The sequence below is a fragment of the Desmodus rotundus genome, chromosome 4, assembly GCF_022682495.2.
Source record: "Desmodus rotundus isolate HL8 chromosome 4, HLdesRot8A.1, whole genome shotgun sequence".
Classification (NCBI taxonomy): domain Eukaryota; kingdom Metazoa; phylum Chordata; class Mammalia; order Chiroptera; family Phyllostomidae; genus Desmodus; species Desmodus rotundus.
Window position 1 is genome coordinate 142,249,090 of NC_071390.1, and position 27,322 is coordinate 142,276,411.

General features: G+C 36.4%; 1 protein-coding gene and 1 pseudogene across 1 annotated transcript in view; both read right to left on the bottom strand.

The window, feature by feature from the left end:
* The window catches only part of DNAJC1 (DnaJ heat shock protein family (Hsp40) member C1), a 226,999-nt gene that overhangs the window by 184,690 nt on the left and 14,987 nt on the right, over positions 1-27,322 (bottom strand). The gene's annotated exons all lie outside the window — the stretch shown is intronic.
* Positions 1-27,322, bottom strand: part of LOC128780655 (large ribosomal subunit protein eL22 pseudogene) — a 30,994-nt pseudogene continuing 3,672 nt past the window's right edge.

The following is a 27,322-nucleotide window of genomic DNA, read 5'->3' on the forward strand; positions in this document are numbered from 1 at the left end:
CACATTCTTATAAAAACTAAGATAGTTAACATTTATTAAGCAGTATATTTTATATATGTCATAATACTGAACCTCAAAACTGCCTTATAAGGGCTGCTTTTCTCACAGATAAGAAAACTAAGGTTTCGAGAATTTACACTACTTACCCAATATCATAGTTAGTATTTGAGCAACCCAGCTGAGCAAGAATTAGCCACTAAGCTTTCAAATGAACATTTTCCCCACACTTTAAGCCAGGGGTGTCTAACCTTTTGGTGTCTCTGGGCCACACTGCAAGAAGATTTGTCTTGGGCCACAAATTAAATACATTGTGACACATAATCACAAAAATAAATCACATAATGTTTTAAAAAATTTATGATTTTGTGTTGGGCCACAGGTTGCACACCCCTGCAAGCTCTTTAAATACAGATGCATCCTAAGATTGTTGGTATATTACAATTGCCATTGTGGTAATACTAAGTGAGAAAAATACAGCGCTGTCACTCCCGGTGCAAGCACAAACCAAAACATGCAGAATTTGAGTTGGAAGAAAATCCTAGAGGTGATCCTGGAGCATTCTTTAAATACCTAAGAACCAAAAATTATGCCGGAGGATGAGAGTCGGGGAAATCAGATATATTCAGCAACATTTCCAAAGTGGGTGTGAATAATAGGTTAGCTCCACATAATTGCAGATTCTTGATTCTTTATAGAAATGCTGCAGAGAGAAAAGACTCCATTTGGAAAAACTGAACATTATGACTGAGTCATAAAGTGATTCAAAAGAGTTGGATTCTGAATGTAAAGAAATCCCTTAACCAATTTATTTTCATTTTCAGGTATGTGCAAAAGTTATAAATAATAAGCCTTATGTCTTATGAATTCTGATAGTTATTTTGATAAATATAAACATTCTAAATAGTAAAAACCTTTGTGAGCATGTTTTTCATTTAAGCACTATATAAACTAATGGTGCAACATGCCATGATAGCAAAAGTAGTGTTTACTATATAATTCACTATAGGACACCTTAATACTGAGCTGTAGATATGACATCAGAGAAATCACACCCCTTCCCTTAAATCCATCTTCTGACTAAAAGCTTATGCATTATGTAGGATAAAAATCTCAAGATTAACCGCTATCATAGCATTGGCACTTTCCCAATTTTTGCAGGTTCATAAAATGCAATGTTTTTCTGCTGAGTTTCCAATAAACTCAGTTCCTGATTTTCTTTATGTCCTAACCTATAAATTCAACATAATTTGCAAGACTCAGTGTAAGAAGTAAAAGTATGCTGGGCAATTAAGTACTTCCTTAAATTATCACTGTTATTGTGAATATTTAAAATAATTTCTGTAATAATATTACATTAATTATGCTGTAACAGTTGTGCTGATTTTTCTCCCTTTGTTTGCCCCTTCCACCCAGCAACCCCACTCCCTCAGGCAATCCCCTAATGATTGTTCATGTCCATGGGTCATACATATAAGTTCTTTGGCTACTCTATTTCCTATACTGCAGTTTATATCCCCATGGCTATTCTGTAACTACCTATTTTTACTTCTTAAACCCCTCACCTCTTCACCCAATGTCCCAAACCCCCCTCCCATATATCAACAATCAAATTGCCCTCTGTATCCATGATCTGTCTCTCTTCTTTTTGTCTTAGTTTTATTTTTAGATTCAACTGTTCATCGATATCTATTTTTGCCACTTTATTATTCATAGTTTTCATCTTCTTTTTCTTAAATAAGTCCCTTTAACACTTCACGTAATAATGTTTTGGTGATGATGAACTCCTTTAATTTTTTCTTGTCTGGGAAGCTCTTTATCTGCCCTTCGATTCTGTATGATATGTTTGCTGGGTAGAACAATCTTGGCTGTAGGTCCCTGCTTTTCATGACTTCAAATATTTCTTGCCAGTCCTTTCTAGCCTGCAAAGTTTCTTTTGAGAAATCAGATGACAGTCTTATCAGAACTCCCCTGTAGGTAACTAACTTCTTTCCTCTTGCTGCTTTTAGGATTCTCTCTTTATCTTTAACCTTTGGCATTTTAATTAGTGTGTATCTTAAGAGTGGGCCTCTTTGCATCCATCTTGTTTGGGACACTCTGTGCTTCCTGGACATGCAGGTCTGTTTCCTTCACCAAATTAGGGAAGTTTCTTTCACTATTTTTTCAAAGAGATTTCCAATTCTTGCCCTTTCTCTTCTCCTTATAGCACCCCTATGATGCAAATGTTGGACATCTTGAAGTTGTTTCCGGCTGCTTACACTATCATCATTTTTTTGGATTCTTTTTTCTTCTTGTTGTTCTGATTGGTTGTTTTTTTGCTTCCTTATGTTCCAAATCATTGACTTGATCCTCAGCTTTATCCTCTTTACTGTTATTTCCCTGTAAATTGTTCTTATTTCAATTAGTGTATCCTTTGTTTCTAACTGGAGCTTTTACATGCTGTTGACATCCTCACTAAGTTCCTTGAGCATCCTTATAACCAGTGATTTGAACTGTGCATCTGGTAGATTGCTTATCTCCATTTCATTTAGCTCTATTTCTGGAGTTTTGATCTGTTCTTTCATTTGAACTGTGTTTCTTTATCTTCTCATTTTGGTAGCCTCTATATGTTTGTTTTTTATGTATTAGGTAGAGTTTCTTTGACTCTGTGTCTTGGGGACAGCCTCCCCTTTCACCCAAGCTAGGTACCTGAGGTATGCCCTTCGCATGGGCTGAGTACAAGCTCCTCTTGTAGTTCAGCCTTGGTTGCTGTTGGCAGATTAATAGGAGGGATTGTCCTAGGCCAGTCAGCTGCAAGGATTGGCTGTGACCACTTACCACCAACTTCAGCCCTCCATGGAGGATTGGCTGTGCAGGGACAAGGTAGTGGTGCTCCAATGTGGTCTGTTAGCTGTCCATTGGGTACACCAGCTCTGGTATTTCCTGGGTGGTGCAGGCCAGTCAGCCCCACCTGTGTTTTGCCCAGGACCACCCTGCCTGAGCTATAAAGCAATCTGACATGCATGCTACTTGTGCTGGGTTTAGAGATTCCCAGGCAAAGCCTAGCTATGAATAGGTGCTGCTATTGTCAGGCCTGGGGCTCACTGAGGCCAGCTGTTGTTTGTTTGATAGGATTTAGGAAGTTGTGAAACATGAGCCAAGAGCAGCCATTCATAAGAAAAAGAAGCTTGGGTGTGCCTGTAAGTTGGATGGGGCAGAGTCTCAAAGGACCTCCAAAGCAGGTCAAACAGTGTTAGTCAGGTTGATGGAATCTTGAATATGGCACCAGCTTCCTGGCTCTGTGGGGGGAGTGTTTAGATAAGGACAATGACCTCTGGTTGCCTTGATACCAGATACTTCATTTCCTCCCTGTACACACTGGTGCCTTTCAAGCTGCTATCCTGGTGCTGGAGCTCAGAGGGAGTGAGTCTGAGTAGTAGGTGAGTCCATGAGTCCTGGTGTGGGTTCTTTAAGAGGAACTGCTTGGGGCTCCAGAAGTTTCTTCCACCAACCCAATCCCCACTGGTTTTTGCAGCCAGAAGTTGTGGGGACTTATATTCTTGGCCCTGCAACTCTGGGCTGGGACTCCTTGGTCACGAGATATTCCTCCTGAATTTTTATGCACCGCATGTGGGTGAGGGACCAGCCTGTTCTGTGTCTGCGCCCCTCCCACCAGTCTGGATGGATGTGGTTTCTTTAGTTCCGTAGTTGTCAGACTTCTACTCAGCTCAATTTCTAACAGTTCTGAGTGATGATTGTCCTATATTTTAGTTGTAATTTTCGTGTGTTTGTGCAAAGAGGTGAGCCTTGTCTCCCTATGCTGCCCTTTTGACCAGAAGTTTAAACAATTTCATTGATTTCTACTAGCATTTCTTGCTATTCAATGTTTTGGTGTTTTTAATTTTTTTGATTGGGTATACTTATTACAAACACAAAATAAAAATATATATAGTTCAAAGTTATATTAATTTAATGTAATTTTATACTATCAAATAAAACCAAAACAAAATCTATGAATTAGATAAATTCTCTTTTTCTTGGCCCTCCAAATTGTATTATTCTGAAATTAAATTATCTAATAAATTAACAGGCTCCTCTGATGCTGTTATTTAAAGGATGTCAGGAGAAGAAAACAAAAACACCCGCATTTCAATAGTATTACTATATAAGTTTTTTTTAAAAAGCAAAAATGCAAAAATAGCACTACTGCTAGAAAGCAAATAGAAGCAGGAAATTCTCAGTTAAACACAGGCTAATAAGCATTTTTAAATAAAGGACTTGAAATTTATCGTCAGAGAAAGTACTTGCAATCCTCTTCAAATATTTGTTCCTGTCCTTCCATAATGAATGGTTTGGGGGGTTTTTTTGTAGATCTTGACAGACGCCTTCCTATGTCAGCATCTCTATCTAAAGTTGACAGACCGAAGATGTATTTTCAAACATGAACCCAGTAGAATATAGGCTTAATTTGATATCTACTATGCTGCTGGTACAAAAATATTCCTTAAATTATTTTCTCAGGTATAGTTAGTATGGCCATTGATTGGAGTAGAAAGAAAAGAAGAAATCATTGTCTAAGTGTTTGGAATCTTATAATTAATATTTTTAGAGAGCTTTTCCTAATCATACTCTCATTTTTCTATGCTGCTACCCTCTCATATACATTTTATATCACAAGAAAGTTTTGAAATATAGCTCAAACCTTTTATTTGTAATACTATTTCATACTAATCAGGCTAGGTAATTTAGTTTATCCTGTTATGACTTTGGCCACAAAAGTATATGTACTATCTGTCCAAATATACATGTGGCATAATACTTCTTATTTTATAATTTAGAGACATTTAGAAAATTAAGAACTTCTAGTGAATGTTTTCCTTTAAAGATTACATTTGGCTCATCAACAATTCAGTATAACCTAGCAGTGAAAGAACTAATTCATCTGCATTCTTTTCTTTAGGTCAAACAATGATTTGTTTTAACAATATATTTCACCTACAGAAGTCAAAATCATTTCAAAGGGTTAGATCTTGTCCCTCTCCTTCCTATATATTTATAATGAACAAATTACTTAAGAGACATTTTGAAGGCCTATGAGAAATCAAAAAAAAGGACAACTGGAAATAGAATTTGAACTTTTGCATAAGAAACATCCTAAAAATTTGAAATAAGAAAAACAACACAGAAATATTTTTTAAAAGCTCCTTCCTTCAAGAAAGTAAGATAATTGTGTATTTTCAAAACTTTTTTGATAATTTGCTTTAACTGATTTCTGTCCATGTCAGAAACTCTTCTGAAACTTTTTTGCAAAATATCTTGAAATGAGATTTTGATGGCATAATTCAAATTACTTCTGTTGTAATTAACCATTAAAACAAGAGTATATGCTACAAATCAGTATGTGCTCACCATCTCCTCCTTTTCCTTTATCTCCTTTATTTTACATATATCTGCATAAAATTGAGTGCTCTACTCTACTGGAGTTGTTTACTGAATCAAAGTATGACATAGTCTTTGGTTTGCTTTCAAGAAAATTTTTGTAATATGTAATATCAATGAATTACTGGAAAATGAATTTATAAATGAGGACGTAAAATATAACCTCAAATTTTCTTATTATTAAATAAGTACAATCTCTCTCTGCCAAAATGCTATAAATATTTCTAAATGCTTTTAATTACTATATTTTTATACCATTGAAAATAAGTAAACAATTTGAAATCGAGCACCAGTTTACAGACCACACAGTGAGTAGCACTATATCAGACCAACAAAGAATTAACACAAAAATTAATTAGAAATTAGTAGTTAAAGTGTTATTGAAGTGTTAAGAATTCCCTAAGTTTGCTGTTTAAGAGTTTATATTTATCTTTCTGCACAACCCCACGCTCAGCAGAGAGAACCATAAGCTGTAGATTGCTGATAGCTCCAAACAGGTTGCTCAGGGCCAGTCACAAGCAGGGTTTGACTTAGGTCTGCATGGGAATCTTGCAGATCTATCTATAACATAAAAACAAACAAAGAGGCAAGCAAAATGGGAAAACAAAGAAACAGGCCCCAAATGAAATAACAAGAGAATTCTCTAGAAGAAGAACTAGATAAAATGGAGGCAAGCAATTTAATCACATAGAAAGTTTAGTGTAATGAGTATAAGGATACTCAACAGCATGAAAAAAGACATAAACACCATAAAAAGGGACCAGTCAGAAATAAATAATATCTGAAATAAATAATACACTGGAAGGAATAAACAGTAGGTTAGATGAAGCACAGGGGTGAATAAGTGATTTGGAAAACAAAATAGGAAAAACCATCAAGCAGAGCAGCAAGGAGAAAAAAATAATTTTAAAAACATGAGGAGAGCTTAAGAAACCTTTGGAACAACATGAAGCATAATACATCCAGATCATGGAAATACCAGAATGAGAAGAGAGTGAGAACCTACTTGAAAAAATGATGAATGAAAACTTCCCCAATATGGTGAAGGAAAAAGACACAAGTCCAAGAAGCTCAGAGAGTACCAAACACGTTGGACCCAAAGAAGCCTACATTGAGACACATCGTAATTAAAATGACAAGGCTTAAAGACAAGGAGAGAATCCTAAAATCTGCAAGAGAAAACTAGGTAGTTACCTACAAGAGAGCACCAATTCGACTATCATCTGATTTCTCAACAGAAATGTTTTAGGCCAGAAGGGAGTAGCATGAAATATTTAAAGAGATGAAAAGCTAGGACCTACAACCAAGGCTACTTTACCCAGCAAGGCTATATTTAAAATTGAAGGCAATCAGCAAACTGAATACAGCAATGCATCAAAAAGATCATACACAATGATAAAGTGGGATTTTCCGGGATTTGGTACAACATTCCCATCAATCAATGTGATTCACCACATAAACAAAATGAAAGATATTTGTATCAGAAAAATACAAATTGCAACCAGAAAACCAGTTGCATTTTTATATGCCAATAACGAACTAACAGAAAGGGAAATTAAGAAAACAATCCCATTCACAATTGCTTCAAAAAGAATAAAATACCCAGGAATAAACCCAACCAAGGATGCAAAAGATCTGTACTCAGAAAATTACAAGACACTGATAAAAGAAATTGAAGAAGACACAAATAAGTGGAAGCACATACCGTGTTGATGGATAGGAATAATTAACATCATTAAAATGTCCATACTACCCAAAGCAACCTATAGGTTCAATGCAATCCCTATCAAGAGTCCAATGATGTATTTCACAGAACTAGAACAAATATTTCCAAAATTTATAAAGAACCACAAAAGGCCCCACATAGCAACAGCAATCCTGAGAAAGAACAAAGTTGGAGGAATCACCATACCTAAATTTAAACTATACTATAAGGCCATAGTAATAAAAACAGCATGGTACTGGCATTAAAACAGATGCAGAGATCAATGGTACAGAACAGAGAGCCCAGAAATAAACCCACACCTTTGATATTTGACAGAGGAAGTAAGCACATGCAATGGGCTAAAGATAGTTTATGCAATAAATGGTGCTGGGAAAATTGGACAGATACTTCCGGAAAAATGACGCTAGCCCACCTTCCTACATCACACTCAAGAATAAATTCAAAATGGATTAAATAATTAAATATTACACATGAAACCATAAAAATCCTAGAAGAAAACACAGGTGGCAAAATCTCCAACAGAGCTTATATGAATATTTTATCAGATATATCTCCCCAGGCAAGGGAAACAAAAGAAAAAAAAGTAAAGAAATGAGACTATATCTTATAAGGGGTTAATATCCAAAATTTATGAAGAACCTACTAAACTCAACACCAAAAAACAAACAATCCAATTAAAAAAATGGGCAAAGGACCTGAATAGACATTTCTCCAAAGAGGACCTACAGATGGCTAATAGACATACGAAAAGATGCTCAACATCACTAATTATAAGAGAAATGCAAATTAAAACCTCAATGAGATATCACATACCTGTCAGAATTGCTATCATCAATAAATTAATAAACAAGTGCTGATGAGGATTTGGAGAAAGGGGGACCCATTTGCATTGTTGGTGGGAATGCAGATTGGTGTAGCCACTGTGGAAAGCATTATGGAGATACCTCAAAAAATTAAAACTGGACCTGCTTTTTGACCCAGTGATACCACTTCTGGGAATATATCCCAAGGAACCCAAAACACTAATTTGAAAGAACTTAAGCACCCCTATGTTCATTGCAGCATTATTTACAATGGCCAAGATATGGAAGCATCACACGTGTCCATCAGTAGATGAGTGGGTAAAACAACTATGGAGTACTACTTAGCTGTAAAAAAGAAGAAAACTTTACCCTTTGTGAAAGTATGGATGGACCTGGACATCATGCTAAGTGAAATATGCCTGTCAGAGAAAGACAAATAACATATGATTTCACTCATGTGTGGAATCTAGTGAATAAATTAAACTAAAAAGCAAAATAGAGATGGACTTGTAGATAGAGGGCAGGATGACAGCTCAAGAAGGGGAAGGGAAGGGAATGGAGGGATTGAACCAAAAACAGTAAAAGGACTCATGGACATGGATAACTGTGATGTAACTCCAGGCATGGGGGGAGAGGACTATAAGGAGACTAAATGGTAATGGGGAAAAAATACAATAAAAATAAAATAATTTTTTTAAAGAGTACATATTTAAATCTAAAATAAATCCATAGAACATAACTTTCTTAAAATTAAAAAGCTTTATCATACTTGAAGCCAATTACTGAATTTGAATGATATTTGAGCATGAAAGTAATTTAAATGAGAAAAACAGTGGGTCTTGAAAAAAAATACTACAAGTTTAATTTTATCTGTCTGTTTTCCCTCAAGTAATATTCATTGTCAATGTAGTTCTACAAACAATTCCTACTTGTCCATTACAAACCACTACTTGCTTTCAATGAGCAGGAAAAAGGCTACAGCCATGGACAGTTTAAATAGACTGATGATCATCCACTGGTTCTAATCTAGAACTACTTCTGCCCTATCTCTACTGCATAAGAATAGTTACTGGTATATTTCACACTCTACATCAAGAAAACAGAAATAGAGTAATTGCAGGTTGAAAACATAAAATAGAACCAGAGCACATAAATATCATGATACATACCAGTAAAAAGTCTTTTCTTAAAAAAGTAGGAAGCTGAAAGCCTCTTCAAAATAACACCATATTTTAAATTAGCTTCCAAGTTTGTTTACAGCTTTAGAGACCACACAGTTAACTGAAAAAGTACTAAAAACAGGCAACTTATGCAATTAGCCTTACAAAGTAATAAATGCAGAAATGATACTGGGGTAGTTGAGGATATACACACCTGCCCCTAAAGAACAAGGCTACTTGTTACTGGTTGTGTGTTCTGATTTCTCAATTCTCTAAAAATCAAAATTCCCTAAACAAAGAAGAAATGTTGTTACTTCTAATTCCTGAACTGTCATAATTAAAGAAGTACAGTCTTTCCTTTGTGACTCCTGAAGACAAATGTAACAACAATAAATGAAACCAACAGGTTAAATTTTAATAACCAACACTAACAGTGAAAAACACTGTCTAGGAATAAAGTAAGTATACATTAGCAGAGAAAATCAAATGGTAGATAACCAATAATTAAAATTATAATCAAATGTTCTGTTCAGCCCTGGCAGGTGTAGCTCATTGGACTGAGTGCCGGCCGGCAAACCACAGGGTTGCCTGTTCCAATTCCCAGTCAGGGCACATGCCTGGGTTGCAGGCCAGGTCCCCAGTAGGGGGCACTCAAGATGCAACCACCCACTGATGTTTCTCTCCCTTTCTTCCTCCCTCCCCCTCTCTCTAAAAATAAATATATACTTTTAAAAAATGATCTATTCAATACCATATTCTATTAGTTCACAGTGGTCCTAACAAAGGGATGAAATATCTCCTAGAACTTGGCTAGAAGTCCTCTTCTAAAACAGAAGAAATAGGCATGAGAGATGGGATTTTGCTGAAATGAATCTAAATCCATACACTGAGGGTATCAGTATTCCTCCAATATGCTATTGTGCCCAAGATTACTCACATTGGGTAAGACAATTGTGTTTCAAAACAAATTTGAGACAAACCTGAATATAATATAATGTGGCATGGTTACTTAACAAAATTATTTTTAGTAATTCCTAAGGCCATGCAGTTTTATGCTCACTATGTTAAAAAAAAAGAGAGAGAGAAAGAAGAAGAAGAGTGGGCCAGATTGTAGAGATGACAGTTTCTCTAGTTTGAAATAAGAATAGCAATCTACCAAGCACATGGGTCTTAATGAGGTATAGATGAATAGAACCAGGTGTATATATCCTTACACTTGAATCAATGAATAAACAAGAAGCTGGGGAAAAAACCAAAATAACAAGGACCCAAATCTTAAGGACCAGGGAAAGATTAGGGAGGTATGTAGCAACAGCTGGGGTGGGGGATATGCAGGAAATGGACTAAAAAGGTGGTTCAATTGTATAAATAAAAGGGTGGCAGCTTAGTGGGAAAGTACTTAGCAACTCTGTTTACACAGAGAGCAGAAAGTGCCACTAGAGTGGCAAATTGAACTGTGCAAGACCAATTATCCCTTTCACCTTAGTGTTTTATACTAGTTATCTTACCCCACCTCTGTGAGATCTACACTGATATGTGTTAGAACCAAGTGCAATTATAAATCATTGACATGTATTGATGAATTCTGCAAATTCCATGAAGCATATCCATTTTATTTAGTGTTCAGAATACCTTCTTTGCTTCTCTCAACTGGTTTTAATTAAAGAACACGTTCAAAAGGAGGGAGGTTATCCATAAACTCAAACTACACATGTCCTTATTAAGCTATGAACTTATTACTACTCAAGTTTTTTGGCCTGAAGAATTTTTTTTTTTAAAGTTAGATTCATCTTAAATTTATTCTAGAGAAATTAGGGAAGAGTAACATATTTAAACTGGCAAAAATGTAATAGGAAAATCCTAATATACACCGAAGATCTCTGTATATCAACTAACTGCTGAATGAGGAGCTATTCCTATCATTACAATTTACTACTTATAAAAGAAACTTTGCATCTTGACGGGCTATAAAGATCTTTAAAAAGACATTAATAGGTTTATTGCTGGAAATTGTATTCATATTCATGATTCCACTTTCTGTGTTTGACAGCAAGGACCATATCTTCTACACATACTATAAAACCTAGAAAAGTAATACTCTACCCATGCAAATATTTGGAAATGACCAATGCTGTAAAATGTTGGTATATGTGAAAGCCTTGCTTCTATGAAGTAGGAGGGTCAATAAATATATGCAATTGTTTAACAGTAAATTAAAGCAAGCCACATAAATGTTTATTCCTTAATCCTAACACTGTTTTCCTTCCTACCCACAGCTTCTGAAGGTACCATTATCATCCCACTATCAGCTAAATTCCATGTCAAATCTCTTCCAGGCCATGGTATTTATCACTGAATATTAATAACAGTAATTTTTAAAATGATGGCCAAATACTGGGAAAATGCCAACAGACATTTTTGAATGGGGTTTAAAGGAATATACACTGTTTCCTAAACCAATGAAGATCAATACCAATCTGAAAGGGTTACACTTGCATACTAGGAGCAACGGACACTTCCCACTGCTAGCTTTTCTGGGCTCTTCCCAGTAAGTAACAAAAGGCAAAAAGAGCTGGAGAATTCTGCCTTCATCATGCTACAGAGACTATGTTTACAGACTTCTATGGCTATGCTAAAATCAGTGGAGGGAAGAGAAGGATAGCAGTTTTGGTCTTTCTCTAAGTCTTTTCTTGAATGCAGGTCATCCACTAGGTTCTCCCACTTCTCTTTTCTTCCATAACAACACCAGCACAACCACTGCAAAAGCAACCAATCAAAACAAGCAGCACCATTAAAGAGAAAATGTGGCCAGTGATGAGCAACAGAAGAAAAGAACAGTGATAACTCCAAGTCTGCTCTTGTGTGATTCAGCCAGAGCATCCAAGTGCTTCTTTGTAGGTAGGTAGAAAACATGGTGGTGGACAGGCACACAGCTGGCCTCCTATTCCCTTAACAAATTCTCACAAGCATAAAAGCAAATCCTAGTAGTACTTACCTAGTAGTTAAATACCAAACAAAATTCAAGATTTTATCTCAGTGATTTTTTTTTTTTAAGTCTACCAAGTCCCGTCCATCTTTACTTTGAGCCTGTCTATTGTTGTTTTGCATCTATGATTTTGGCATGTCAGAGTAATCTCTTTTTGCCCAAACCATCTCAGAGCACAACCAGAGTTCCCAGATCACAGAACCTCTTATTGTTATATTGTGTTCCCTAAATACTACCTGTATGCACTGTAAATGTTCACTGTTAACTATCCTGTACCCACCAATGTGAAATAAGTATTCGTCTCTCTATTTTACTTTTTATCCAGTCTCACAGGTTTCTCTGCTTTGCTTTCTCCTGCCTCCTTAATCTACCACCAATGGATTTCATGTAACGTCCCTTACATCTCACTTCATTGTAAGCTGCAAAACTGCCATTCTTGGGAGCATTTTGTCAATTCATTGACATTTACCTTCCCAGCAACTGTTATCAATTTGGCTCAAATAAACTCATAAAAATTCTCTACAGGTTTGGACATTTCTTATGGTAACATTGTTTAATAGATAACTACAAGCTGTAATATGAATCAAAATCAAAATTTTGAAAAAGAAATTTCCAATAATAGTCATTAATTAACCCTCAAGCAAGAATTTTTTGTGGTCTGAAGAAACACAGATTAAAGAGAGGAGAAAATAAAAGAAGCAGATAACTTCTGTTTTGCTTCTGAACACTAATCTCTGGAGCCAATTTTGGATTTGAGTTTAGAATGGATCCCCACTGCAACAGACTAAAATACACACCTCTGAGTTAAGAGTCAATTACCATAATTTTCTTCACATTAAAACAAATACATCTTAATACATCCAATATAACATTTAAGTTAAGAGTCAGGAGGCTTATGTTCAAGAGCTGACCCTACCTATGATCATTGTTTCATTCTGGATCTTCACTTCCCCACCTGGATAATTAGGGTTGATAATTTGCCTTTTCTCTCTTTGGAAGGCTGATAATATTGTCTAATATAAAAATTCTTTGACAATTCTACAGAAAAATAAAAAATATACAAAAAATTTTTTCAAAGTGACAAGGGAAAAAAATCCATGCCTAAGTTATTTTTCTACATTCTCTACATCAAACCAACATTTAAATGATATTTAAAAGCATAAGTTTTTGTTAAATTTAAATAAAGATGTCTACTTTCTACATAGGAACATCTGGCTTATTTTGTAACTTAGATAAGCTTCAATATTTTTCTTCCGACAGCTCTTCTACTTTTTTTATAAGTCCCTCTTTCTCATTCTTCATAAATCAAATACATATAGACAGAGATTTTTCTTGACTTTTTAATAGGTAATATAATTTTTAAAAAGTACTAAAGAATACAAAATATAAAAGGCTACTAGCCACCACCATAAAGGAAAATTTTTAAAGGGAGGGAGAGAGGGAGAAAAACACAACATACAATCTCTACAAGAATTTGTTATTATTTATTTATTTTTGTTTAATCCTCATCCAATAATATGTTTACTGATTTTAGATAGAGAAGCAGAAGGAGGGAAGCCAGCGGGTAGAGAGAGAGAGGCATTGACGTGAGTGGAAATATCCATTGGTTGCCTCCCATACAGGCCCCAACTGGATATGGAACCCACAACCCAAGTTTGTGCCCTGACAGGGATCAAACCCATAATCTTTTGGTGGATGATGTTCCAGCCAACTGAGTCATCTGACCAAGGCTCTGTTATTTCTTGAAGCAAGATTTTGTAGTAGTTATAAACTGATAAAGTAATTTATAGAGTTCAGATAGCTTCTCCTTTCAGTAGACTGGGAAAGCCAATTAGCAACTGAAAAGATAGGCTCAGAACCTGGTAGGACAGAAATCAGCAACTTCTTAAGCCTGAAGTATTTTCAGTAGAACTAGGCAATGCTAGGATACAGCACAATTCTTCACACAGGTAAGAACAGTGTATTAGAAATAGGCTGCTTATAACAGAAACCCAAAATATAATACCAATGCATTAAAAGTGATAGGGGTCTATTTTTTTCTTATATTAAAGAAGTGCAGAGGTGGGCATCCAAAGCAGTTACGGTGGCTCCATAGTCACAAGGACCCAGGCCCCTACTATCACTCCACTTGTGGTTTCTCAAGGTTACCTCAATTAGACATGTACATTCCACTGAGCAGAAAGGAGGAAGACACAAGGGCAAAACGGTGTATCGCCTTTTAAAGGCTTCACCAGAATCACAATCCTATGTTTTCTGTTCATTTGCCACCATTATCTGCAAAGGAGACAGGAAATGTTGATTTTTAACCCCAACATCCAATAATAGAGTTCTGCTAGTAGTGATTAGTAGTCTGCCACAGATACTAAAAATCATTTTTCATCTAACTAAAATATCAGCTTGCATCTATACTACTTGGAGTCTTTTCTAAAAATATGAAACCTAATAAAAGATATATACACATTAAAAAGCCTTTAAGACATTTTACACTAAAGAAATTCTATTTTAATGAATGTCAAAACTAAAAGCATAGTGAGACCAAGTTCTGACAGCAAAAATCCAACAGCAGAAATAACCTTGCGCATTCAGTTTACATTGGCGTGTGTGTGTGTATTTGTATGAAAAAGGACAAAAAATAAAAACTTTAAAATGCTCAGACAATATAAGTCACAATTTAGGTTTACTTACAGAGTGATCTGTTAAACAAGACTAGAAAACTGAAACTTTCCCATTAAATAACATCTTTTTTCTAACAGTTTTGTTGAGGCATAATTTATGTAATAGGAAATTCACTCATCGTAAGTGGGAAATTCAGTAATTTTAACCATCACTAAAATCCTGTCTTAGAGCATTTCTATCACTCTAAAAAGATCTCTCATGCCATCTTCAATCAACCCTCATTCCCAGGCTGTGATAATCACTATTCTTGTGTTCTGTGTTTTTATATTTGCCTTTTCTGACATTTCATATAAATGATACCATCCAACATATAGTCTTTTTGACTGGCTTCTTATCATGCTTTTGAGGTTCATCCATGTTGTAGTTTATACCAGAAGATCTTTCTTTTTATATCAAATACTAAATGGCATTCCATTATATAGATATACCACATTTTGTTTATCCATTTATTGGTTGCTGGGTATCTGGGTTGTTTCCAAATTTTTACCTTTAAATAATGCCCCATGAGTGAACTTTTAGTACAAGTCTGTGTGAGGTCTGTCCAGAAAATATTCAGCCATTTACTATGAAAAATAGAGACATTTATAGACGGTACAAGAAACATTGTACTTAGGACAATGATGCCTCAGTCCCCTTCAAAGTAGGCACCTTGGGACCTCACACAGTTTTCCCAGCGTCTCATCCACTGATCAAAAAACAATACAAAATCCTTTGTTGGAATTGCCATCGGCTGCCCCATCAACTTTTCCTAAACCTCATTGATGGTCTGAAATCTCTTCCCTTTCAAAGGTGATTTTAGTTTGGGGAAAAGCCAGAAGTCACAGGGCACTAAACCTGGGCTATAGAGGGGTTGAGTCACCTGGGTCGCTGATCTTTGTTGACTTGGTCTGTACACGTTCAACATTCTGTGCTTGTGCTGCTTGTTGCAGGCCTTCCAGAATCTGGATCACTTTCAACAGATTCTCGACTATCTTTGAAGTACTTGTGCCACACTTCTACTTGTGCTGTACTCATTGCATCATCCCTAAAAGCCTTCTGAATCATCCGAATAGTTTCCACTGAGGAATGTACAAGCTTAACGCAAAATATGATGCAGATCCATTACTCTACTCAGTCATTTTGAATGTGATGGCCACACAGTACACATGCTTACTCAACAGCGTCTACCACCCCCACTGAATAGTACAGTGAAGTCATCGTTGTTCACACATGCACATTCCAGTCCACTCTCCTTGGCTGCCAGGTTACATCAATGTTGCACAAACTGTTCTGGTTCTGGACAGATCTTCATATATTTTCACTTTTGCCTTAAGACGCTACAGATGCCAAGGAGGAATTGCTTAAGGTTATTTATTTGAATTCTTTCTTCTTTGCAAATTCAGGTTTTCAAGGGATAAATTCCACCTAAGCACTGCTTTAATTGTAACCCTTAATGGTGATATGTTGTTTTCATTTTCATTTGATTCAAAATATTTTCTAATTGCCCTTGTAATTTTTTTTCTTGGACCCATGTGTATTGTAGAAAAGTATTAAGTCCCATATCTAAGAAATTAAAGAACATTAAAAACTATGAATAGTAAAATGACAACAAACTCACAACTATTAACAAATGAACCTAAAAAAAGAAAAACAATGAAAACAAAAACTAAGCAAATAACTAGAACAGGTACAGAATCAGAGAAATGGGCATCACATGGAGGGTTTTCAGTAAGGAAAGGGAAGGCAAGAATAGGGGGAAAAGGTACAGGGAATAAGAAGCCCAATTGGTAGGCATAAAATAGATGGGGAGAGGTCAAAAATGGTAGAGAAAACAGAAAACTCAAAGAATTTATATGTACAACCCACGGACGTGAACTAAGGTGGGGGGAATGCTGGAGGGTTGAGAGGTGCAGGGTGGAGGGGGGATAAAGGGGAAAAAATTGGGAAGACTGTAATAGCATAATCAATAAAATATACTTTTAAAGAAAAAAGAAAAAAAAGTATTAAGTCCCAAATTTGTTTTTGCTGTGGATTCCTAATTCCATGTGGTTTGAGAACATAAACGTATTTCATATGATTTTAATTATTTTAAATTTACTGACGCTTGTTTTAGGGCCTCACATATAAACTATCCTGAGAATGTGCTGTGTGAACTTGAAAAATAATGTATTCTATTGTTGTGGTGTGCTGGGTGGTGTGTGCTATGTCGGCACCCATTTGGCACCACACATTACCACAATATTATTGACTGTATTTCCTATGCTTACTTTATATCTCCATGACTATTTTGTAACTATTGAGTCATTGCTCTCCTCGAAAATCTTTAGTTAAAAGGTGAACGATTTATATAATACAAACAGAAACCAGAGTATTGCCTCTCGTATCTTAAAGTCCTGTTGTTAGACGTGCATGCTTCTAATTGTTACATACATTTCCCGATAGATGTCCTTTTTAATCAATCTGAAATGTCCCTCACTGTATATAATAATACTTTTTGTTTTAAAGTTAATTTTGCCTAATATGAGTATAGGCATTCCAGCTCTCTTAAGGTGACAGCCTGCATGGCATATCCTTTTCCATCCTTTTCCATTCAACCTATTTGTGTATTTGAACCTAAAGTATGTCTCTTGTAGAAAGCATAGTTGAATCTTGTTTTTTTAATACAGCCTGACATTCTCTGCCGTTTTATTGGAATATTTATCCAGTCATATTTAATTTAGTTGTTGGTATGGTCAGATTCCTATCTGCCATTTGCTATTTGTTTTCTATATATCCCATGTCTTTTCCCCACTCTGTTCCTCCTTTACTGCCTCCCTTTTTAGTTAAATAGATATGTCATAGAGTTCCATTTTACCTCCTTTGTTAGAATTTTTTCCACCTAAAATTTGAGTGATTTTCTTAGGGGTTGTTCTAAAAATTACAATACGTATCTTAACACAGCAAGTTCTACTTCAGCTTAATACTAATCTTATATAGAAAAGTACAGAAACATGGCTCCATTATAGTTCCATTTCTACCCCTTTACTTGTGCTATCATTATCATATATGGTAATCATATGTTATAAGCACATCGGTACAGTTTTAAGTTGTTTTATGTACCTGTTTTTAATAAGTTAAAAGAAGAAAAGATAAAAAGTGTATTTACTCTCCTGACTGGTTTGGCTCAGTGGATTGGGCGTTGTCCTGCAAAACAAAAGGTTGCTAGTTCAATTCCCACTCAGGGCACATGTCTGGGTTGCTGGCCAGGTCCCCAGTAGGGGGTGTGTGAGAGGCAACCAATTGATGTTTCAAACCCCGATGTTTCTCTCCCTCTCTTTCTTCCTCCCTTCCCCTCTCTGTAGAAATAAATGAAATCTTTAAATATGTATGTCCACATGCATATATTTGCCTACTATCTATATTTTCTGTTTTCATTTTTCCTCATGTAGATACTCATTACCCCCTAGTTTCATTTCTTTCAGCCTAAAGAATTTAAGGCAAGTCTACTAGCAATGAATTCCTTTTATATTTGTTTTCTTGGAAATGTCTTTATTTTGACAACTTTGAAAGATATAGACTATTTGGTTAAGTTTTTTTTCTTTGGCACTTTGAATATGCCATCCTACTGTATTCTGGCTGCTACTGTTTCCAATGAGAAGTCAGTTGTTTAACATATTGTTGTCATCCTATATGTGATTTTATAAATTCTATTTTCAAGATTTTGCTAGTTTCTTTATTTTTAATTTGTTTAGGTATGGATATCTTTGGGTTGATTTTACTAGAAAGTTATTGAACTTCTTGTTTGCTTAATTTTTTTCACCCAATTTGGTAGGGTCGAGGACATTATTTCTTCAACTACTTTGCCTATATTTCTTTCTCTCTCCTCCTTTGGGATTTTTATTACACATTAGTTCCTATGTCTGATGCTATCCCACAAGTTTCTGAGTCTGTTTATCTTTTTTATTCTTTTTTAATTTTTGCTTTACAAAACTGAGTAACTTCTAATAAGTAATTTTCAAGTTCACTCATTCTTTTGTCATTTTATTTTATTTATTTATTTTTTGGTTCCTATGTTTTATTCAAGAACTTGTGCAAAATGTATCAGGTAAATGAGTTTTAATCCTCATCTTCCTCCTCTTCTTCATCCTGGTTTACCTGGAAGTAACGTAATTCGTAACTCTCTTTGCTGTTAGCAACTACATGCAACCAGACATGTAGATTCTTCTTCTTCAAATATTTTTTGGTGAGATATTTCAAATACCTTTTGGAGAAAGGCACCTCAGAAGTTACAGTGATCTTACTCTTGCTCCTTTTGATGGTTACAACCCCTCCGCCAAGGTTCCCAGCTTTTCCATTCACTTTGATTCTCTCCTGAAGGAACTGCTCAAAATTGGCAGCATCCATGATTCCATCTTCTACTGGGTGGGTGCAGTCGAGGGTGAACTTCAGAACCTGCTTCCTGCTTCTTTTTTTTGCCCCCCTTCGCCACAAGCTTTTTCATAGGAGCCATGGAGGCCGCGGAGACAGAAAGGGAGTTGTGTCTTTTGTCATTTTAAATATATTGTTGATTCATTTCATCTAGTGAACTTTTTATCTCAGTTATTGTATTTTCAACTCCAGAATTTCTATTTGGTTTTATTTTTCAAATTTCTAGCTCTTTATTGTTATTTTCTATTTGCCAAGTCAGTTATCATTCTATTCCTTAAACCAGATTTCTTTTATTTCTTGAACATATTTATAACATCACCTTTGAAGTTTTGCCTGCTAGATACGACATTGAGGCCCACTTAATGAGAGTTTCTATTGATCACCTTTTCCCTCTGAATATGGGTCACAATTTCTTCCTCTTTGTGTGATGTAATTTCTGTTGAAAACTGGAATATTTTGATATTATATGGATTCCCTGTTGCATTGGGACTTTTCACTGCTGGTTTTATTTTTTCTGTGTGTGTGTGTGTGTGTGTGTGTGTGTGTGTGTAAGACTTGCCTGGGATTATTCTATGGAGTCTTCTGTGTGGTGTGTGGCTGCTGAAATCTGTGGCCAAGGTTTTTTTTTTCCTTGCTTTTATTTGTAAGACTGACTTTCTAGATATTGCCCCTGTGTCAGTACAGCTTAGTGATTAGCCAATCATTGGTCAGAGGTTTCGCTCAAACATGTTGGGCTAGTAAAGCTTCCACTTTTTGATAATTGGCCTGGGTGTCAGTTGGGGAATACATTCAAAGTTTAGGTATTTTATAAGTCTTTTGAGGCTCTTACTTTCTGTTGTCCTCTTGTGTCTCATCTGCACATGCCCAAGGCCTCATTTCAGCGAGGAATGTGTGAATAGCTAGGGCCCTCTCCATTACCTCCTGAGTGTTAATGCAGCCTTGTGAATATACATAACCTTACAGATCATAACGAATATGTGGAGATCTTATCAAGGCCCACAGTGACTGTCATATTCTCTGCATCTCTGTTAATTTTTCCCAGTATCTGCTAGGTTATGGCTTTCCCTATCTAGCATCACAACTGAAGGCAGGCTGTGATCTTGGCCTTCCCCATTTGTTTGCCACCATACTTCATTCAAAATCAAGCCAGCCCCATTCAGCGGTGAAGCTGCTGGTTCTCACAGTTTGTCCTGCTTTGATAAAACTACCTCACAAGTGGAGCTGGAAGAAGAGATGGGTACAATACCAGGCAAAAATGCCACAGAGGCTTACTTATCTTAAAGTTCACTAGCTCATTTTTAAAATAAATCCTTCTCAATTTACCTATGCCTTTGTTCAATTCTCAGTCTTGAAACAATTATGATGGACAATTTTGTCAAGTTTTATTATGTTTTGGAGAACAGATTGGCTGAAAACTTTCTCTATCATTCCAAAAGTCCTGCCTTCTCTCTTTATATCTTATAAAACATTCATCTCCAAATATTTATAAATCATTTTCATTTTTCAATTACTGTTGACATATACTATTATATTAGTTTCAGTTGTATACCCCAGGGATTAGACATTACACAACTTACTAAGTGATTATCCCGATAAATCTAGCACCCATCCGCCACCATGCATATTTACTAGAATATTATTGACTTTGTTCCCTATAATGCACTTTACATCCCCATGATTATTCTGCAACAACCAATTTGTACTTCTTAATCCCTTCACCTTTTTCACCCATCCCTCCAAAACCTCTCCCATCTGGCAACTGTCAGTGTTCTCTGTAGCTATGAGTCTGTTTCTGTTCTTCTTGGATCACTTATTTTGTTTTTTAGATTCAATTGTCCATAGATATGTACTTATTGCATTTTATTGTTCATGTTTTTTATCTTTTTTTTTCTTCTTCTAAAGGAAGACCCTTTAACATTTCATACAACACTGGTTTATTGATGATGAATTCCTTTGGCATTTTCTTGTCTGGGAAGCTCTTTATCTGTCCTTCAATTCTAAATGATAGTTTTCCTGGATAGAGTAATCTTGATTGTAGGTCCTTGCTTTTCATCACTTTGAATATTTCTTGCCATTCCGTCCTGGCCTGCAAAGTTTCTCTTGAGAAATCAGCTGATAGCCTTATGGGAGCTCCCTTGTAGGTAACTGACTGCTTTTCTCTAGCAGCTTTTACGATTCTCTCTTTGTTTTTAGCCTTTGGCATTTTAGGTATGATGTGTCTTGGTGTGGGCCTCTGCATCCATCTTGTTTGGGACTCTCTGTACTTCCTGGACTTATACATCTATTTCCTTCACCAAGTTAGGGACGTTTTCTGTCATTTTCTTAAAATAGGCTTCAGTTCCTTGCTCTTTCTCTTCTCCTTCCAGCAGCCCCATGATAAAAATGTTGGTATTCTGAAGTTTTTCCAGAGGGTCTTTACACTACCCTAATTGGTTTTGGATTCTTTTTTCTTTTAGTTGTTCTGATTTCAAATAGCTGATTTGAATTTTGGCTTCATCTACTCTACTGTTGATTCCCTGTAAACTATTCCTCACTGCAGTTAGTGTATCCTTCATTTCTGACTGGTCCTTTTTTCTACTGTTGATGTTCTCAGTAAGTTTATTGAGTTTCCTTATAACCAGTGTTTCAAACTCTGCACCTAATAGATTGCTTCTCCGCATTCTGTTTAGTTCTTTTTCTGGTGTTTTGTTGTGTTCTTTCACTTGGGACATGTTTCTTTGTCTCCTCATTTTGGCAGCCTCCCTGTGTTTGTTTCTATATAATAGATAGAGCTGCTACATCTCCCAGGCTTGGTAGAGTGGCCTCTTATTGTAGGTGTTCTAGAGGGTCCAGTGGCACAGCCTCCCTGAGCTCCCAAGCTGGGCACTTGAGGTATATCCCCTGTATGAGCTGTGTATTCCCTCCTCTTGTATTTGAGCCTTGATTGCTATTGGCATGTCAATAGGGGGGATTTATCCTCAAGGCTGAACAGCTGCACCACTGAACACTAATCTCCAACCACTGTGGAGGATCAGCTGTGCAGGGGCCCACCTCACAAAGCAGAACTTACTTAATCAAGGCTCTGGTGCCCACTGAGTGCACTCCTTGAGTGTGTCACTTGTGGAGGTGATTAGGTGGTGATGCTTCAGCGTGGTCTGAAGTTGTCCACTGGGTGTGCAGGCTCTGGGGCTTCTTGGGAGGTGCAGGCCAAGGTCAGCCATCACCTGTGTTCTGCCTCAGGGACACCAAGCATAAGCTGCAAAGTGATCTGTAGAACTGCAAACCAAGGCTGGCTGCTGCTGGGGCTGGGTCTAGGGCCACTTAGCAAGAGGTAAAGAGCATGCTGAGGCAGATGCTGCTTGTTTGAGTTTCAAAAAATCTGAAGCATGAGCAAAAACAAGCCACTTGTATGGAATGGCCCCTGGAAACAGCTTGGATGGGCCTGAAAATTGGGTAGGGCAGGGCCTCAGGGAGTCACCAGGTGGGGCAAACAGTGAGCCAGATTGACGAGGTCTCAGATGTGGTGCCCACCTATCTGCTTTCTGGGAGGAGGGCTCATCAAAGGAACAATGGCCAGTACCAGTACTTCTGTCTGGGAGAAAGTAACCCTCCCAGCTCTTACCCTCATGCCAGATAGTTCACTTTCTCCCCATATGCCTCTGGTGCCTTTCAAGCTGCTGCCCCAGCTCTGGAGCTCAGAAGTGAGTCGAAATAAGTCCATGATGAGCTCTTTAAGAGGAACTTCCTCTGTCTCCCTCAGTCTTAATCCCCACTGGCTTTTACAACCAGAAGTTATAGGGACTTTTCTTCCTGGCACTGGACACCTGGGCTGGGACCCCTTGCTCCTCAGGGGGTACCTCTGAAGCTGAGATTGCCCTCCTAATTTTTATCTGCCACACTTGAGTGTGGGACCAGACCATTCTGTATCTCCAGCCTCCTACCAGTCACAATGAGGCTTCTTCTTTAATTCCCTAGTTGTAGGACATCCATTTGGCCAGATTGCAGGTAGTTCTGAATGATGGCGGTTCTGTAATATAGTTGTAATTTTGATGTGGTTGGGGAAGAAGGCAAGGACTGTGTTTACCTATGTTGCCATCTTGACCAGAAGTCCAGTCTCCAAATATTTTTGATCATATGAGCTATAAGTAAAAACATTTTAACTTCTGCATTTACATTTAATTTTTACATATTTATTTATTTGTTAACTTATATGTAGTCTATTACTGTATGGTATAAGACATATGAAAAGATAAAATTGTAAAGAATAAAATGAATATAAGTGCACAGAATCTTTAGCATTTTCTTCCTGAATCCAACAATTATCTTTTCCATCCCTGGACAATACCAGTACCTGCTTCACTACTTTGGAATTCAGTGCTTTACATCAGAAGTCTAAACTGTGGACAGGTCGCAGATCGCAGTTTGTCAGCCCCTGCAGTAAACCAGTGCTGTCCAGTGAAAATATAATGGGAGCCACATGTATAACTTTACATTTTCTTGTAGCCACATTAAAAAAGGGAAAAAGAAACATGTAAAATTGATTTTAATATTTCATTTAAATGAATATACATCAAAATCTTTTCAACATGTAATAAATATTAAAAAGTATTAATATATTTTACACTATTTTTTAAATATTAAATCTGCAAAATCTAGCATATATTTTATGCTTATAGCACATCTCAATTCATAAGCTAGTCATGCCCAAACAATAAAGTTGTATTTAATGGGAAAATATTTTATGTTTATTCAGCTTTAAAACTTTAATTTTAAGTTAATTAAAATGAAATGAAATGAAATGTAAAAGTCATATGCTTAGTCTAACTGACCACATTTCAAGAAGTCTAACATCATTTGTGGCCAGTGGCTAGAGTGCTGGACAGGATACCTCTACACTATAACAACTGTGAGGATTTAGTTATAGCCTCTACTGTTGCTGCTGTTCAGTAGTATCTACAATATCGAATTAAAAATATACTATATATAAAAGGATTCAGAGGAGTAATACAAAGATCAGAGGCTCAAGCTAAGGTCTTATAGTGGTTTTCTTGGCTGGGATACTCTGGTGTTTGTTTACCAGAATGTAGAACTATATCCACAACTGAATGAAAGTATATTTACAACCACTTTTATTCAACATAGACCATAAAAGCTGTTTCATTTGACCCAGGCTATTACTTTTTCAAGTGATTAAAAGTCTGAAATTATGATGAATTCTGATTCATTGAAATAATTATGAGAAATTATTTGGTAGCACTTTTTAAATAACAAAGTAAAGTTGTTAAAAAGTATTTTTTAATTAACAGTCTAAAGTTGTTTGTTTTCTTTAATTTCCCACTTATAATTCTAAATAGGTTATGGGTTTAAAGCAACTTAAAAATATCCATACAATTTATCTCATAAATACAAAGATATGTTGTTAATTTAGTTTATCCAATAGTGGTTTTATTATATAACATTCTTTATTTCCAGAGTAAGAGAATTTACATGGGTTTAAATCAGTAATATTAACAGAACTCTAAATAAAATAGTCACTCCTAAATAAAATTATACTAATCCCACAATTCAAACAGTTCCCATTAGCCCATGTTACTATCTTACATTTCTGCATATATAGAACTCCTATAAAATTACAATCATTGTGATTACAAGTTGATATTTGGCTTTTTACTTACATTATAAGTATTTTTTCACATTGCTATGTACTTTTCACAAATATTATTCTTAATGATTACATATCATACCAAGAATGTCATAATTTACTCAAATATTCTATTACAATTTGATTCTAATTCTTTACTATTATTAGTAATGTTGTAAAAAGAACTAATAAACAAATATGAAAAACACTTATCATAACTTCATAGCAATCTAGAGAGCTGTGCATATTCTAGTCTGTCTCAAAACAAAGGTTAGAAACATTACAGCAAAGAACTGCTGCAGATACAGAGTTATCCACGTTAGAAAAGCATCAGTGATCATAAGTGAAATGTCTTCTCAAAGATCATTATACCGCTGTTCTCTTCCAGGCTAGGGTCTTTAAAGGCTTCCCTTAGATTAACAATTTAATATTAAGCGTATATAGAATTACAAAGTAAGTGTGTTCCTCATATTGACTGTAAACTGCTTACAGTTAAATCCTGTTAATCCAAAATGAAACGACCCTTTAGCTTGTGAATCTGAATTGTATACTTCTTTGCTTAAAATAAATCATTTAAAGTACATTCCAAATACAACTCTATAAACTGCTTAAAGCTTTTTTCACTCAATTTCATGAAGCTAATACTCACTGAAATTCTGCGATTTTCCATCAAACAGCTTATTGAAATGGCTTTCAGGGCAGTTAACCCCCACTGTCCTGTTTTGTTTTATGAATCTTTGAAGATTGAATATAAGAGAACATAATATTATTTAAGCCCAGAAAGAGAAAGTCTCTCTAAGAGGTTTCGGAATGCTATGTAATTTAACTTTAGAACCATTCATCTCTGCTAGCAATGGCTTTTTTCTGACACGTATCTGAGTTTTCATATCTCTCTCCCCACCTGGCTAGCTTTCTAACTAGGTTGGGGACTTTCTTCTGGGCATCTCCACCAGCAGGGCCACATATGTCACTCTGTGATCATGGATCCACTTATTACCATATTAAAAACTTTGTGAGATCTGATTGTTTTAGAAATGTTACTTTCTTGTTTTAGCACCCAGACTGGGGTAAGTCTCAGAATAATGGACAGATATGGACATGGACCGAATGGTTTATTGTCCCTTTCAATGCCTAAGTAAGCCTCTTATATTGCTGTGAATAATAGGCCTGACTATACTTCTGGATCATAAGTGGCGAATGGTTCTTAGATAATAGGAAAATAGATGTTAAAAATAATTAGTATTACAAAAAATACACCTTTCAAAAATATTCTAGGGTCAAAGTAGCACTGCAAATACTTGAAGAACTTTCTCCAAAACTCCCAATATGTACCAATGATAAAATTTAAAGAGAGAAAATTCTAAACATACAGCCATGATCAAAAACTGGTTAAGTATCTCTGTACACAAAAACAAATGTAAACCTGCAGCCACAAATAAAGCTTAAGTTATAAGCCCGCTGAGTTCCACACCTATAAGTAGGCAAAAGAAATGAAGTTTGACACAGTAATGAAGAATAAAAGTAGTCTACAAAAGTCCTGGCCTCAGAGCCAGGCTCTATGCTTCTAATCAGGGACTGAAGTGGGACTCTACCACCTGTGTGGCGGGGGGAGTAATGTAAAAAGTGAGAAGGCCATTGCCTGAGTTTACAACTTATACAAATATTATGGATCTGAGATATTAAGAGGCCATAGTTTCAGCCCCACAGTTGAGACCACGCCAAAGGACTGATAGCAGGGGTCCCAAACTCCCAGGGGGCCGCACAGCAGGAAGTGAGCGGGCAGGTGACCGAGCGAAGCTTCATCTGTATTTGTACCTGCTCCCTATCATTTGCATTACTGTCTAAGCTCTGCCTCCTGCCAGATCAGCAGCAGCCTTTGATTCCCACAGCAGTGCAAACCCTACTGTGAACTGCGCTTGTGAGGGATCTAGGTTGTGCACTCCTTATGAGAATCTAATGCCTAATGACCTGAGGTGGAGCTGAGGCGGTGATGCTAGTGCTGGGGAGCGGCTGCAAATATAGATTAACATTAGCAGAGAGGTTCAACTGCACAGAGACCATAATAAATCAATTGCTTGCAGACTCCTATCAAAACCCTATCAGTGGAGTGGCAAGTGACAATTAAGCTGCATCTGGTGGAAGGCTTTATAGTGACAAGTGAGTTAATGTATTTCAATTGCACAGCTGCATCTGGTGACAGGCTTTAAGTCAGAATCTGACACTTAGTCCGAGTGTAGCCCGCCCATTATTTTATTTACCACTTCTGTCCACGCCTCTTTCCTGCATCACGCACTCATCTCAGACACAGTTTTGGTATGCCCATGTGCTAACCCTAGCCAAAATGAATGAAAAACAAACGTAGCTGGGGAGCTTCTTTGAAAAAGGGCAAAGACTCAATAATGAGACAGCAGAGGACTCTAAGACTGCCAACAAGAAGATTCGTTTAAAAGAAAATATCAAGAGTCCTACTTAAATTACAGGTTCACTGCAACAGGTGATTCACATTCTCCAAGCCCATTTTGTATAATATGTGATGACCAGCTAGCCAAT